General features: G+C 33.7%; 1 pseudogene; it reads right to left on the bottom strand.

Moving 5' to 3' along the window:
- Positions 1-2,363: 2,363 nt before the first annotated feature.
- On the bottom strand, positions 2,364-2,946 carry LOC147577274 (tRNA N(3)-cytidine methyltransferase METTL2B pseudogene; annotated as a pseudogene).
- Positions 2,947-11,766: the final 8,820 nt, after the last annotated feature.

Here is an 11,766-nt window from a genome sequence, read left to right as displayed (position 1 = left end):
CATTCTGGTAACTCTAAAGCACACAACAGAATTTTACAAATCTATGATTATAGCTCTTAATACTAAATGCAGCTTGAAACAAATTGAATTTTGCTGGATAAAAATAAATCTGAAGTCCGTGACAGATTTCAAAAACATTTCACAATATGTTGGAAAACAGCAGTGGAATGTAAAATCTTTGAAAGAGTTAGAAATACTGAAGAAAAACAGGGAAGAGCACACAAAAAGAATTAAAATTCTGTTGGAGTCACAGTTTTGGTCCTAGTCTTTACACGGAGATTTTTATATACGTTTTGTTTAATTTTCAAAGGTTATTTTAGCCATGAATAAACTTAGTAATTTTTACATATAGCTGGTATGACTCACACATACATAAGCTTGATCCCATTCATATTTTTGGGTTCTCTACCATGCTTTCTAAACCTCTTGACAAACTAATCAAATGTCCTTTAAATTGATTTATAATATTTCAAATTTGTGTTCCACAGTAATTTTCCCCAAGTCTCTCATCCTGCACAGAAACTAATTCCTCTTCAATTGTCTCAATGTGCTCACTAAATACCAACCCAATTTAATTATTATTCTTTTATCTTTTATACCACTAACATCGGAAGTTGATAATTAGAATAAATTAATTTTCTGCTTCTAAAATGAAGAAAATTGCTTTGTTATGAGCATTTGAAAAGTACTTAGTATAAATATACATAGTTACTGATAACAAATGCAATGACAACTCCCTGGCAGCTTCCCCTGAACCTCAGAAGCAATGGATTGTCACAGTGAAGTGTTAATGAACATTAGCAATTACACATGCAAATTTTGTTTCCATTTCTAGATTAGTCCACTTCTTTAAAATCCATTCACTTTAATGTATTTTCATTTATGTATTTAAATATAAACATACAAGAAATAATGATTTGTACATCCTTGTTTTAGGATTTAAGAAGATTCAAGATGAATACTAAATGGGCATGTTCTTTAAGTTCCACATTATTTTTTTCTGCTAAGAATAGGAGGTTTTTTTATAGGAGTAAAAACAGATATGGTTTTATCTTAAAGTATCTCTTAACATGAAAGTGTTCTCTATCTGACCACTCAATAGAGAAATGATAAATTTTAGAGAATGGGGTTTCCTTCTGGGTCAGGGTTCTGACTCTCTCATATATCCCTGGCATACACATGATTCAAGCACATATCAGATATACACTGAAAAAACTTAATTTTCCTCCAGAAGACATCTTCTCTCTCTTTTTTTTTTTTTTTGGCTAATAGTTGATGTATAGAGATTATATAAAGGTATAAAAAAGTGAATTTTAAATATTTAAAAATATTTTTATATTGAGATAGAGTGGTATGGTATACAATTTTATTTATTTATTTATTTATTTATTTATTTATTTATTTATTTACTTACTTACTTACTTACTTATCATTTATTTATTTTACTAAGAGTGAAGATCCTTTTAATTGTTAAGAAGGAAGTTACTTAGGGGGGAACCGTGCTTAAGATTCCACAGAGCTAAGGTTGTGGAGACCATGACCAAATAAATATGTAACAAGGACATATTTTGATATTCTTTAAAGCAGTGCTTTTGAGTCAGGAAAACAATGAAAAAAGATGATACTTCTTGACGTGCTTCTCGCTGAACAAGACCTTTACTCACCTTTGTATGCATCGACTGCCTAGCCCAGGTATTGGACCTCCATAATAATTTAATGCAACTCACAATCAAATTACACTTTATCAAATATAATACTTTCACATGGAAATAAATTCCAGATACTTTTTAAATTCATGATTTCCATGAACATTTCAGTTATGATAAATTACAAAATGGCAAGAAAGACTCTTTGAGATCTCAAAGTAAGAAAAAAACTTGAGGAAAGTATCTTTCAAAGGGCTTCACAAATATGAAGCACAATTATTAGAAGCTTGATAAAAAGCAATTATTCCGTTCAAGGTTTAAGTCTCAATTTTTGAACATTCCTACATCAACAAGACATCATTTGTGATTGCTCTTTTTAAAAAAGCCCCAAAGAGCTTATATCATGTCAGGGGCGGGTGCCTCTCAGCCAGCACCAGACAGAAGAGGCTTGCGATATTTGCACTAAATCCAAACTCGGTACATTGTCATTTCCTCAGTTCAGCTGCAATCTGCTATCCACCAGATTCTGAGACTTTTCCAGTCCAGCAGTAGTGATAAGTGCATCCGGCCCATCTTGTGTGAAGTAAACTATAGTACCATCACCTCTCACACAGAAATTTTCACAGAGACACTGACCTTTTTGTAAACTGAAGCTAAGCCATGTCTTAGCGGCCATAATCTTGCAGAAGCATCACTCTCCGTGCTTCAGAAGCCTGCTCAGCCTGTTGATAGCCTTCTGCATCTTGTCTGGAACAACTGTTCGAGTGTTGGGTAGGCGGTGGAGGATCCAGGGAACTCATCAGCACAGATTTCCAGGTGACTGAGTTTCTGAGTTATGTTTTCTTCCCCAGGAGGCATCTGTGTTTTACATCCAAGGCTATCTGAAGAACACGAGTGTTCTTTTATTTTTAAAGCAGGTCCATCCTCACTGCTCCTACATTCAGCTACTTCACTTCTCTTGTTCTCTGAGAGCAAATCTTTCAAGTGATTTTGGTTTGGGCTAGGTGCTAGCTCTGGGAATTCAGTAAAAAGCCAATGTCTATCCTCGAAAAACCTGTTTTAGTGGATTTTGTAGAAGTCATTTCCATATTTGTGGGCATTGGATTGGTAATCAACTTGCTCCTCCTGGCACACCCACTGGGTACCGTTCTCCCAGACTTTCCTCTCCACCAATTTGGTCTATTCTTCTGACCCCTCCACATTGTCCCAGACATTATTAATGGTCGAAGAGTCAAAGCAGAATGCTCAGGAACCAGGTCCCAACCTGCTGCCTCCTTTTACCAGAGTGCAGCCTGCTCATTCAATATAGGGACCAACCATGACACTGGAGCCGGATATGTATACAATTATTTTTAACAATTTATATTCACATGGAAATGTGCTCATAGCATATGGATATGTTAAAAAATATTTAAAAGTGGCATATGATATGATCATATGCATTTTAAATAACAGTAGATATTTAGAAGGATAATCACCAAAATTCATAACAATTATCTCTGAGAGCTGGTTTACAGAGCAAGGATATAAAGATAAATTCATTTTCTTACTTATGCTTTTTTTCCCTGGTGTTTTCTATGTGACATGTAATAGAGCCATGATAAAACAAAATAAAAATTATTTCAATTTTGAATAAAAACTAAAAACGATGCCAACATCTATAGCTTCATATTATATGCCATTTTTCTTTTTCTTCTCTCTCTCTCTTTTTTTAATTTTAGAGAAAGAGAGAGAGAGGGAGGGAGGGGAAGAGGGAGAGAGAGAGAATCTCAGGCAGGTTCACCTCTATCAGCACATAGCCTGATGTGGGGTTCTATCCCACAAATGGTGAAATCATGACCTGAGCAGAAATCAAGAATCTGACACACAGCTCACTGAGCCACCCAGGCGCTCCGGATATTTTCTTATACTATGTTCTCAAAGAAGTAATCAATGATACTCATTTTTAAAATAAACAGATTTGGGGCACTTGGGTGGCTCAGTCGGTTAAGTGTCCCACTTCGGGTCAGATCATGATCTCACAGTTCATGGGTTTGAGCCCCACATTGGGCTCTGCGCTGAGAGCTCAGAGCCTGGAGCCTGCTTCAATTTCTGTGTCTCCCTCTCTCTCTGCCCCTTCCCCACTTGCACTCTGTCTGTCTCTCTCTCTCTCTCAAAAAGAAATAAACATTTAAAAAATAAATAAAGTCAGGGCGCCTGGGTGGCTCAGTCAGTTAAGCGTCCGACCTCAGCCCAGGTCATTATCTCACACTCCATGAGTTTGAGCCCCGGGTCCAGCTCTGTGATGACTACTCAGAGCCTGGAGCCCACTTCAGATTCTGTGTCTCCCCCTCTCTCTCTGCCCCTCCCCTGCTCATGCTCTGTCTCTCTCTGTCTCAAAAGTAAATAAAAACATTAAAAAAAAAAAAAACTTAAAGAAAAGAAAAGAAAAGAAAAGAAAAGAAAAGAAAAGAAAAGAAAAGAACAGACTCATGGCTAGTTTACTTAGTCAATTGTAGATAACTACCTGTAATGGCTTTTTTTTTTTTTTCAACGTTTATTTATTTTTGGGACAGAGAGAGACAGAGCATGAATGGGGGAGGGGCAGAGAGAGAGGGAGACACAGAATCGGAAACAGGCTCCAGGCTCTGAGCCATCAGCCCAGAGCCTGACGTGGGGCTCGAACTCACGGACCGCGAGATCGTGACCTGGCTGAAGTCGGACGCTTAACCGACTGCGCCACCCAGGCGCCCCTGTAATGGCTTTTTATAATTTGCTTTTACTATTTTTGTGGAAACATTTTGTACAAATAATACCTTATTAAACTGGTATATGTGTTAATTACATATATACATTATATATAAATATTTATGGTATATACTGGTATATTATTTATATAAATTAATTATATATTTATATATAAATAATATATGTATAAAAAGTTTCCTTCAAATTTAGTAGATAATGTATCTTTTTTTTTTTTCTCTTGATTTTTTTGGCTGGAATGATTCCTCAGAATTTTACCTTGACAGTGATGCATAGCACTGACAGATACTGGGGGATATCAATACACATCCATGAAACAGTTTTACTTTCTGAAATTCTGCAAGATAGCTAAAGTATATAATGCCTTACATACCATACAGAAAGCTCCAAATATCAAAAACAATGATTCAAACAATGGTACATGAGCTGAAGGTATCAGGAAGAAATAAAAAATGAATTGGCATCTGGGGTGGGTATTACAGGATTTCTGTAGATGGTGTTAGGGATAGATGGCATTCATGAAGAGAAAAATGGCAAGAATAAACATGAGGAGAGAGAAAATCAACAGGTGCCTTTGGAGCAATGAAAATACATCAGATTTGCTAAAGCTGACCACAGAGATCAATGAAAAGGCTGGAAAGAAAAGAAGGTATTGGATGCTAGCTGAATGATTTGGATTTTATTTCAAAGTCAGTGACTTGCCTTGGAAGTAACTGGGAAGTGCTATGATCAAAGTACATGTCTGGAACATCAATATGATGCTCATGTGCACAAACAGGATGCAAAAAAAAAAAAAAAGCAGAGGATGGGAGACCCATTAGAGGACTCTGTTTGTATTCCAGGAATTCATGAGTGCCTACACTGTGGTGTGAACAGTACAAATGAAAAAAAAAAAAAAAAGATATAAATGAAAGATACAAGTGCAGACTGCACAGAGCGTGGTAACAGACTGGATGTGAGGAGATAGGAAAACATTAAAAACAACTATTGACACTGGATAAATAGGGATATGGAATAACAGGAACAAGAAGGTCAAAGGAGAAGCTAGTTTATGGGAGAAAAGTGTAGTTCAGTGTTAAATGAAATGGCCAGAAGGCCAAGGTAAATGTAGAAATGGCCAACTTGAGCTTGGAATTGAGGCCAGCACCAGACATGTCAGTTAAGGAATCATTTAGCTTGACTCTGACTCCTTGGTGCTGGCAGTGGTGAGGGCACCCTGGCCATAGGCTTCTTATTTTGATGGATTTTATCAGTGTAATCAATGCGTATAATATATAAATATGTTTTTATTATATAAATAGAATATTTATATGTTTAACCAGAAAGTTTCTTGAAGAATCACCTCCTTACAAGTTTTTTTTCAATTTTATTTATGAAATAAAAGGCCAAGAAATAGAATCACACAAAAATAATTTCAGAGTTGAGGTCAACTCAGATGTATCCCAACTAAAGTGTACCTATTTCTCCAAGATTATACTGCTTTAAAAAAACTAAATTATTCTAATTATTTGTACTCTCATGTAGTGATGATGATAAATACACTCCAGTTCTGTGAAAATTCAAACAATCAGATGTTTAAAATACATACAATTTTATGATATTTTCTGCTATGCTGTTATTTTTGGAAAAAGTTATATTGAATTTATCTCTAATCTAAATTGCTTCTATAAGAAGTAAAAGTAAAAAGAAGTGAGAGGAGTTATCAGTGGATATTGTAATAATGGCTTGGCTGAGTCCCAATATTCCTTCTTTATATTATTTAATAACTCTTCCTGAAATGATGCTGAATAATAATCGGGCACATGCACTAACTTTCTCATTTATAATCTTTATTGTTTGAAAATCCTTTCTTGTATGGAATATTGATTTCTAAATGTTCTTATATTAAATTATACTTGAGTATAAAGAAAAGTTATCATGTCAAAAAGTAAGATTGGAACTCTAATTTTTATCCAGATTAATAAAATATCATAGCATATTAATATAAAAATGAGCATAAGAGACAATATTAAAACAACAAATTTTCAACAAAGATTAAGGCAACACCTGGAAGTTGTGAAAAAAATAATTAGTAACTTAGAATAGCTATAATTGCGACATAATATTTTTAGAAAAAAGTATTTTCAATAAGAATATGACATTACATTGTAACACTTAGAAAGAGCTGACATTAATATTTTGGTCAATATCCATGAAAATATCAACATTCACGGACATACCAATTTGTATAAATTTAATCAAACTCTAACATATTCTTTCTGTAACTATTTTCTCTAAATAACATATATCATGGTCTATATATACATATACATATATATACATATATATACACACATACAGTATATATATGTAATGTATACATATATACACACTATATGTATAAATCTATACACTATACACTATACACACACACACACACACACACATATATTCAGAGAAAGAGAATTTAGTGGCTGCACATCTCATGTGATTGTTATGAGAGGATTAAATGAGACAATAAATGAAAAAAAAAACATTTGATATAGTGCCCGGTTCATAATAAATGCTGAATGAATATTACCTAGTCATCTTACCACTGTCATCATCATGATTGTTTCACTGCCCTGGACTGTTGACATTTGGGTTGTTTCAATTTTTGAAGCACTAAAGTGATACTCTAATGAAACATTTCTATGCATAAACCTGTTCACACTTTTCTGATTATCTCCTTGTTATAAATCCAATAAGAAGAATCAGTATACATAAGGGTATATCAACTCCACATTTTGATATTATAGCCACTATCAAGCTCTACTCTTGAAAACAAGATGGATCTTTCTCCAAGAGAGTGTGTGAGTTGTCACTCTCATTCACACAGAGTATTTTGAGTCTTTTTATTTTTATCAACATAATAGGGACAAAAAGTACATGATTGTTGTTTTTATTTGTATTTCTTTAGTTATTGGACACCATATATTGGGCATGCTTAGTTTTTGTTGTTGTTGTTAATTCCACTAATTTGATTTTTGTTAATTTTTTTAATGTTTGTTTATTTTTGAGAGAGAGAGAGAGAGACAGAGCATGAGCAGGGGAGGGGCGGAGAGAGAGGGAGACACAGAATCCCAAGCAGGCTCCAGGCTCTGAGCTGTCAGCACAGAGCCCAATGCAGGGCTCAAACTCACAAACCGTGAGATCACAACCTGAGCCGAAGCCAGATGCTTAACCAACTGAGCCACCCAGGCACCCCTAATTTGATTATTTTTAAATATGAAGCTGATAATTTGGTTTTATTTTACTTTTATTTGTATTAGAGAAATGAAACATTTCTCTGATATGTATTACATAATTTTCTTGTTTGTTTTGTCTTTCAAATATTTACTACATTTTAATGTAATTTAAGGTTTGTATTATTTGCACTATGTTTTTTTTTTTTTTTAATTTTTTTTTTTCAATGTTTATTTTTATTTTTGGGACAGAGAGAGACAGAGCATGAACGGGGGAGGGGCAGAGAGAGAGGGAGACACAGAATTGGAAACAGGCTCCAGGCTCTGAGCTGTCAGCCCAGAGCCTGACGCGGGGCTCGAACTCACGGACCGCGAGATCCTGACCTGGCTGAAGTCGGACGCTTAACCGACTGCGCCACCCAGGCGCCCCTGCACTATGTTTTAAAAGTATACCCACAGATACCATAGATTGTTTATCAATTTATTTGGTATTTTTATTTTCACATTTACTTCTTTATTAATTAGCTCAAGACTGTGTATGTGTGTCTGTGTGTGCTGTGCATGTAATGAACTAACGATGTAATTTTTGTTTCACTTCAATGTCTGTGAATATGCTTACCAAACTACACAACCAATTAATCCTATATGATCTATTAACCCACTCATATTTTCCTCACTGTTCTTATGTCAGTGATATGATATATGTGAGAATATTTCTGAATTCTTCATTTGTGCTGTTTGACTGCCTTTTCCTACACCAGTGTCTTAAATTATTGCTGTATTCGTATTTCTATCTAATGTAACTGTGGATCATCACTTAACCAGTTGTCCATTAATCCTGTGTTTTTATTTTTCAGGCTACCATTATATAAATAGTATTATTCTACCTTATTCTATACACTTTATAAGTGTTTCGTCAAATTACAAATAAAATCATTTTGAGTAAATAGATTAATTTCATAACACACCTTTAAGTAAAGAATATGTAATTATCATCATAAAAATGAGGCAGATAACTTTGTTATGTGATATGTACTAGAGATTATATAGATGAAACCAAAGGCTATGAACATTGCTTAATGGAAACACTTAACTTGGAGTTTTCTTTGTTGAGCCCCCAAATAAAGACCTTGTAGATAACCAAATGAACATTTTAAGAAGAATAGGGATGGAGAGTAATATAGTTATTGAGGATGAAATAGATAAAAATACTGTAAACATGCACACATTCACACATGCACTTCTCATTCTCAGTTTTAGTGACCAATCACTTGTGTGTGAAAATCTCTGAAAATAAGTCTAATACATAAATATATATTACACATATGTCTGTAATATAAGTATGTGTGTATATGAACTTGAATATGTAATACAAGTACATAAATATGCACATATATGTGTGTATGGGAATACACACACATATACATGCATATATATACACATATAAGCACATATACACGAGAGAGACAGAGAGAGAGAGATACACCTTTTCTTAAATGAGGTGAAATGAGAAAGAAGACTTCCTTTGAGGACATGGTTTATTATTATTCATACAACTCATGTATGTTTATGGTAGAAAAATGTGCATTAGTATAATACAGATCAAAGAAAAAAAAAACAAGGTAAATAATTCTGGGTTCCTCCTCCAATTGTTATAACCATCAATTGCCTTTTTAGATCTTTGCTCATTTTATAGTGTACAGAGCAAGCTGGAGAAATGTGCTCAGAATTACCTTCTGGTTTTTAAATTTCTCAGTGTAACAAGGTAGATATTTTAGCATTACAGAGGACACAAAAAATCATTGAGTTCTGAATCTGACACCATACTGGCTGGCATGTTAGATACACCCTTGGGCAAATTTTTAGCCTCTTCTTAACTTTTTCTCTTCCTTTATAAAGTTAGGGTTATAAAAGCTAGGTTTTATAATTACAATTATACGCACTTAAAAGGATGGAAATCAATTTTGATTTTTGTAATATATATCAACAATCGCAAAGAAAAAAAAATAGAGAACATTCTTAACCTCTTTTATTTCTTCCAATCTGACACTGTTCTATAATTTTATGAAATAACACATATTTTTTTCAATAAGCAAGAAGGAGGAACTCAGATGATTTTTGTTGTCATATTTAGCTGTTTATTATAGGATATACTATGAAAAGAGGAATACTAAATCAACTAAGAAAGATTTTGTAACTGGAACTATGGTAAAAGAAAAAAAAAACAAGTTTAAAGTTGTGCCACAAGTAGTATATTTGTATATTAAATGATTTTTGCTGAAATCTCCTGTGAAAATAATGTTTAGAATCTGTTCTCCCCCAAGCTGTCCAACAAATTGATTTCATCCAGATGAGCAACTGTTGGAGAGTAGTATGATTTTTCCCAGGCATTTTGTCTGTGGCCCCAACTTCTCTCCTGCTTAAACTATATATAAGTATTTATTCAGTCTGCACATACTCTGAAGTGTTGTGTGTAATTTATGTAGATTTTTGAAAAGTTAAAGTTCTCTGTTTCTGCCATAAAGATCAATAATAAAGTAGAAAGAATAATAACTGAATAAATTAGTAAGTATAAAACAACATTTGGATATTTTGAACAGTAAAATTACTAATACTTTCTTATCAAGATAAGCATCACGCACGATATTCAATGTTAGTAACATTAAATATGTAATATCTTCTGAAATGGAAGTTTCTATAAATCAGGGATATTTTATTCAGGAGAATTGTAGACTTAAAGAAATCATAAAACTACAATGTTTTAAAAAATAAAGTTCAAGTAAACAAAAGAAGTAATAACTAAACTATATATCAGAGAAAAAAGAACGTAATGAGACAGTGAAAGGAAAAAGCTAGCAAAACAACACTATGAAAAGATGAACTCAAAAGTAAAAAATCAAATAGCTGTTTTAAAGTCAAGAGAAGGGCGAAACACATAGGACAAGAAACTGCTTAATAAAATAGCTTGTAGTGGCCATTCAGTACTACATGATTAACACAATGACAATCAAACACAGCTCAAAGTCTCAGTCAATTTGGTAATTATAATGTTAACACCTTTTGGGGAAAACAGATATATCATCATTCCATGCTTGGTGACACTGTAAAAGGATTTCATAAGTGATTAAGAAAATGATGTCAAGATGGTGGAGAATCAGATGAGTTTATTACCATTAGACTTTACTCCAATTCTGAATATTGAGATTTTTTCTTTTATTTTTTCTGATATTACACTTTGGGTATAAGACCTTCACCAACCAGCAACTGAGGTCTATGAGAACTTTATTTGTATTATGCTTTTGCTATACATATACTAAGAGAAAACACTAAAAACCTACCAGTGGAATTTTCTACTTCTCATATAAGGAATAATAAATCTTGGTGACAACAATGAGATATTCACCATGTGACGTATGCACTGTTGCTATGATCCAACCTAACACTTTTCTACCATTTTATCCTATGCATTTATTTCAACAAGTTTTCAATTTTGAATAGTATGTTTGAAAAGCCAAAGTTTTTTTTAAATATTTTTTTAAATGTTTATTTATTTTTGAGAGAGAGAGACAGAGTGTGAGTGGGGAGAGGCAGAGAGAGAGGGAGACACAGAATTCGAAGCAGGCTCCAGACTCTGAGCTGTCAGCACAGAGTCCAACACAGGGCTCATACTCACAGACCACGAGATCATGACCTGAGCTGAAGTTGGACACTTAACCGACGGAGCCACCCAGGTGCCTCAGAAATGCCAAAGTTTAAAGAAAATAATATTTAGTGAGCATTGATTTTTTAAAAATTAGATATTCACAAACTAGGTATTGTCTTTTCCACTTGAAAGCATGAGGTTTTTTAATATATTTGCAAAATTTTAAAAGAATCCACTCAATACTCATATATTTTTAAAATTAAATGGTTGTCCAGATTTTAAGAAAGAAGGTAAGGAGATAGGAAAAACCTGAAGGAGAGTCTAAGGCAAAAGAAAACAGGAATGTGAAGGGAAGGACTTCCAGGCTTATAAGTCAGTATTAGAATGGGAGACATAATTCTGTGAAAGATAAGAAATCATTATAAAAATACACTTTTGGTTTTTGAAGACTTTTGATTTTTCATGGCTAGTTGACATGGAAATAGAAAAGACCAAAGGTCTTTATGAAAGGCACAAAGAAGTATTTTTC

The sequence above is a fragment of the Puma concolor genome, chromosome C2, assembly GCF_028749965.1.
Source record: "Puma concolor isolate L17-30 chromosome C2, mPumCon1.1.hap2, whole genome shotgun sequence".
Taxonomy (NCBI): domain Eukaryota; kingdom Metazoa; phylum Chordata; class Mammalia; order Carnivora; family Felidae; genus Puma; species Puma concolor.
The sequence above is the reverse complement of the archived record's forward strand: the minus strand, read 5'-3'. Positions and strand labels throughout refer to the sequence as shown.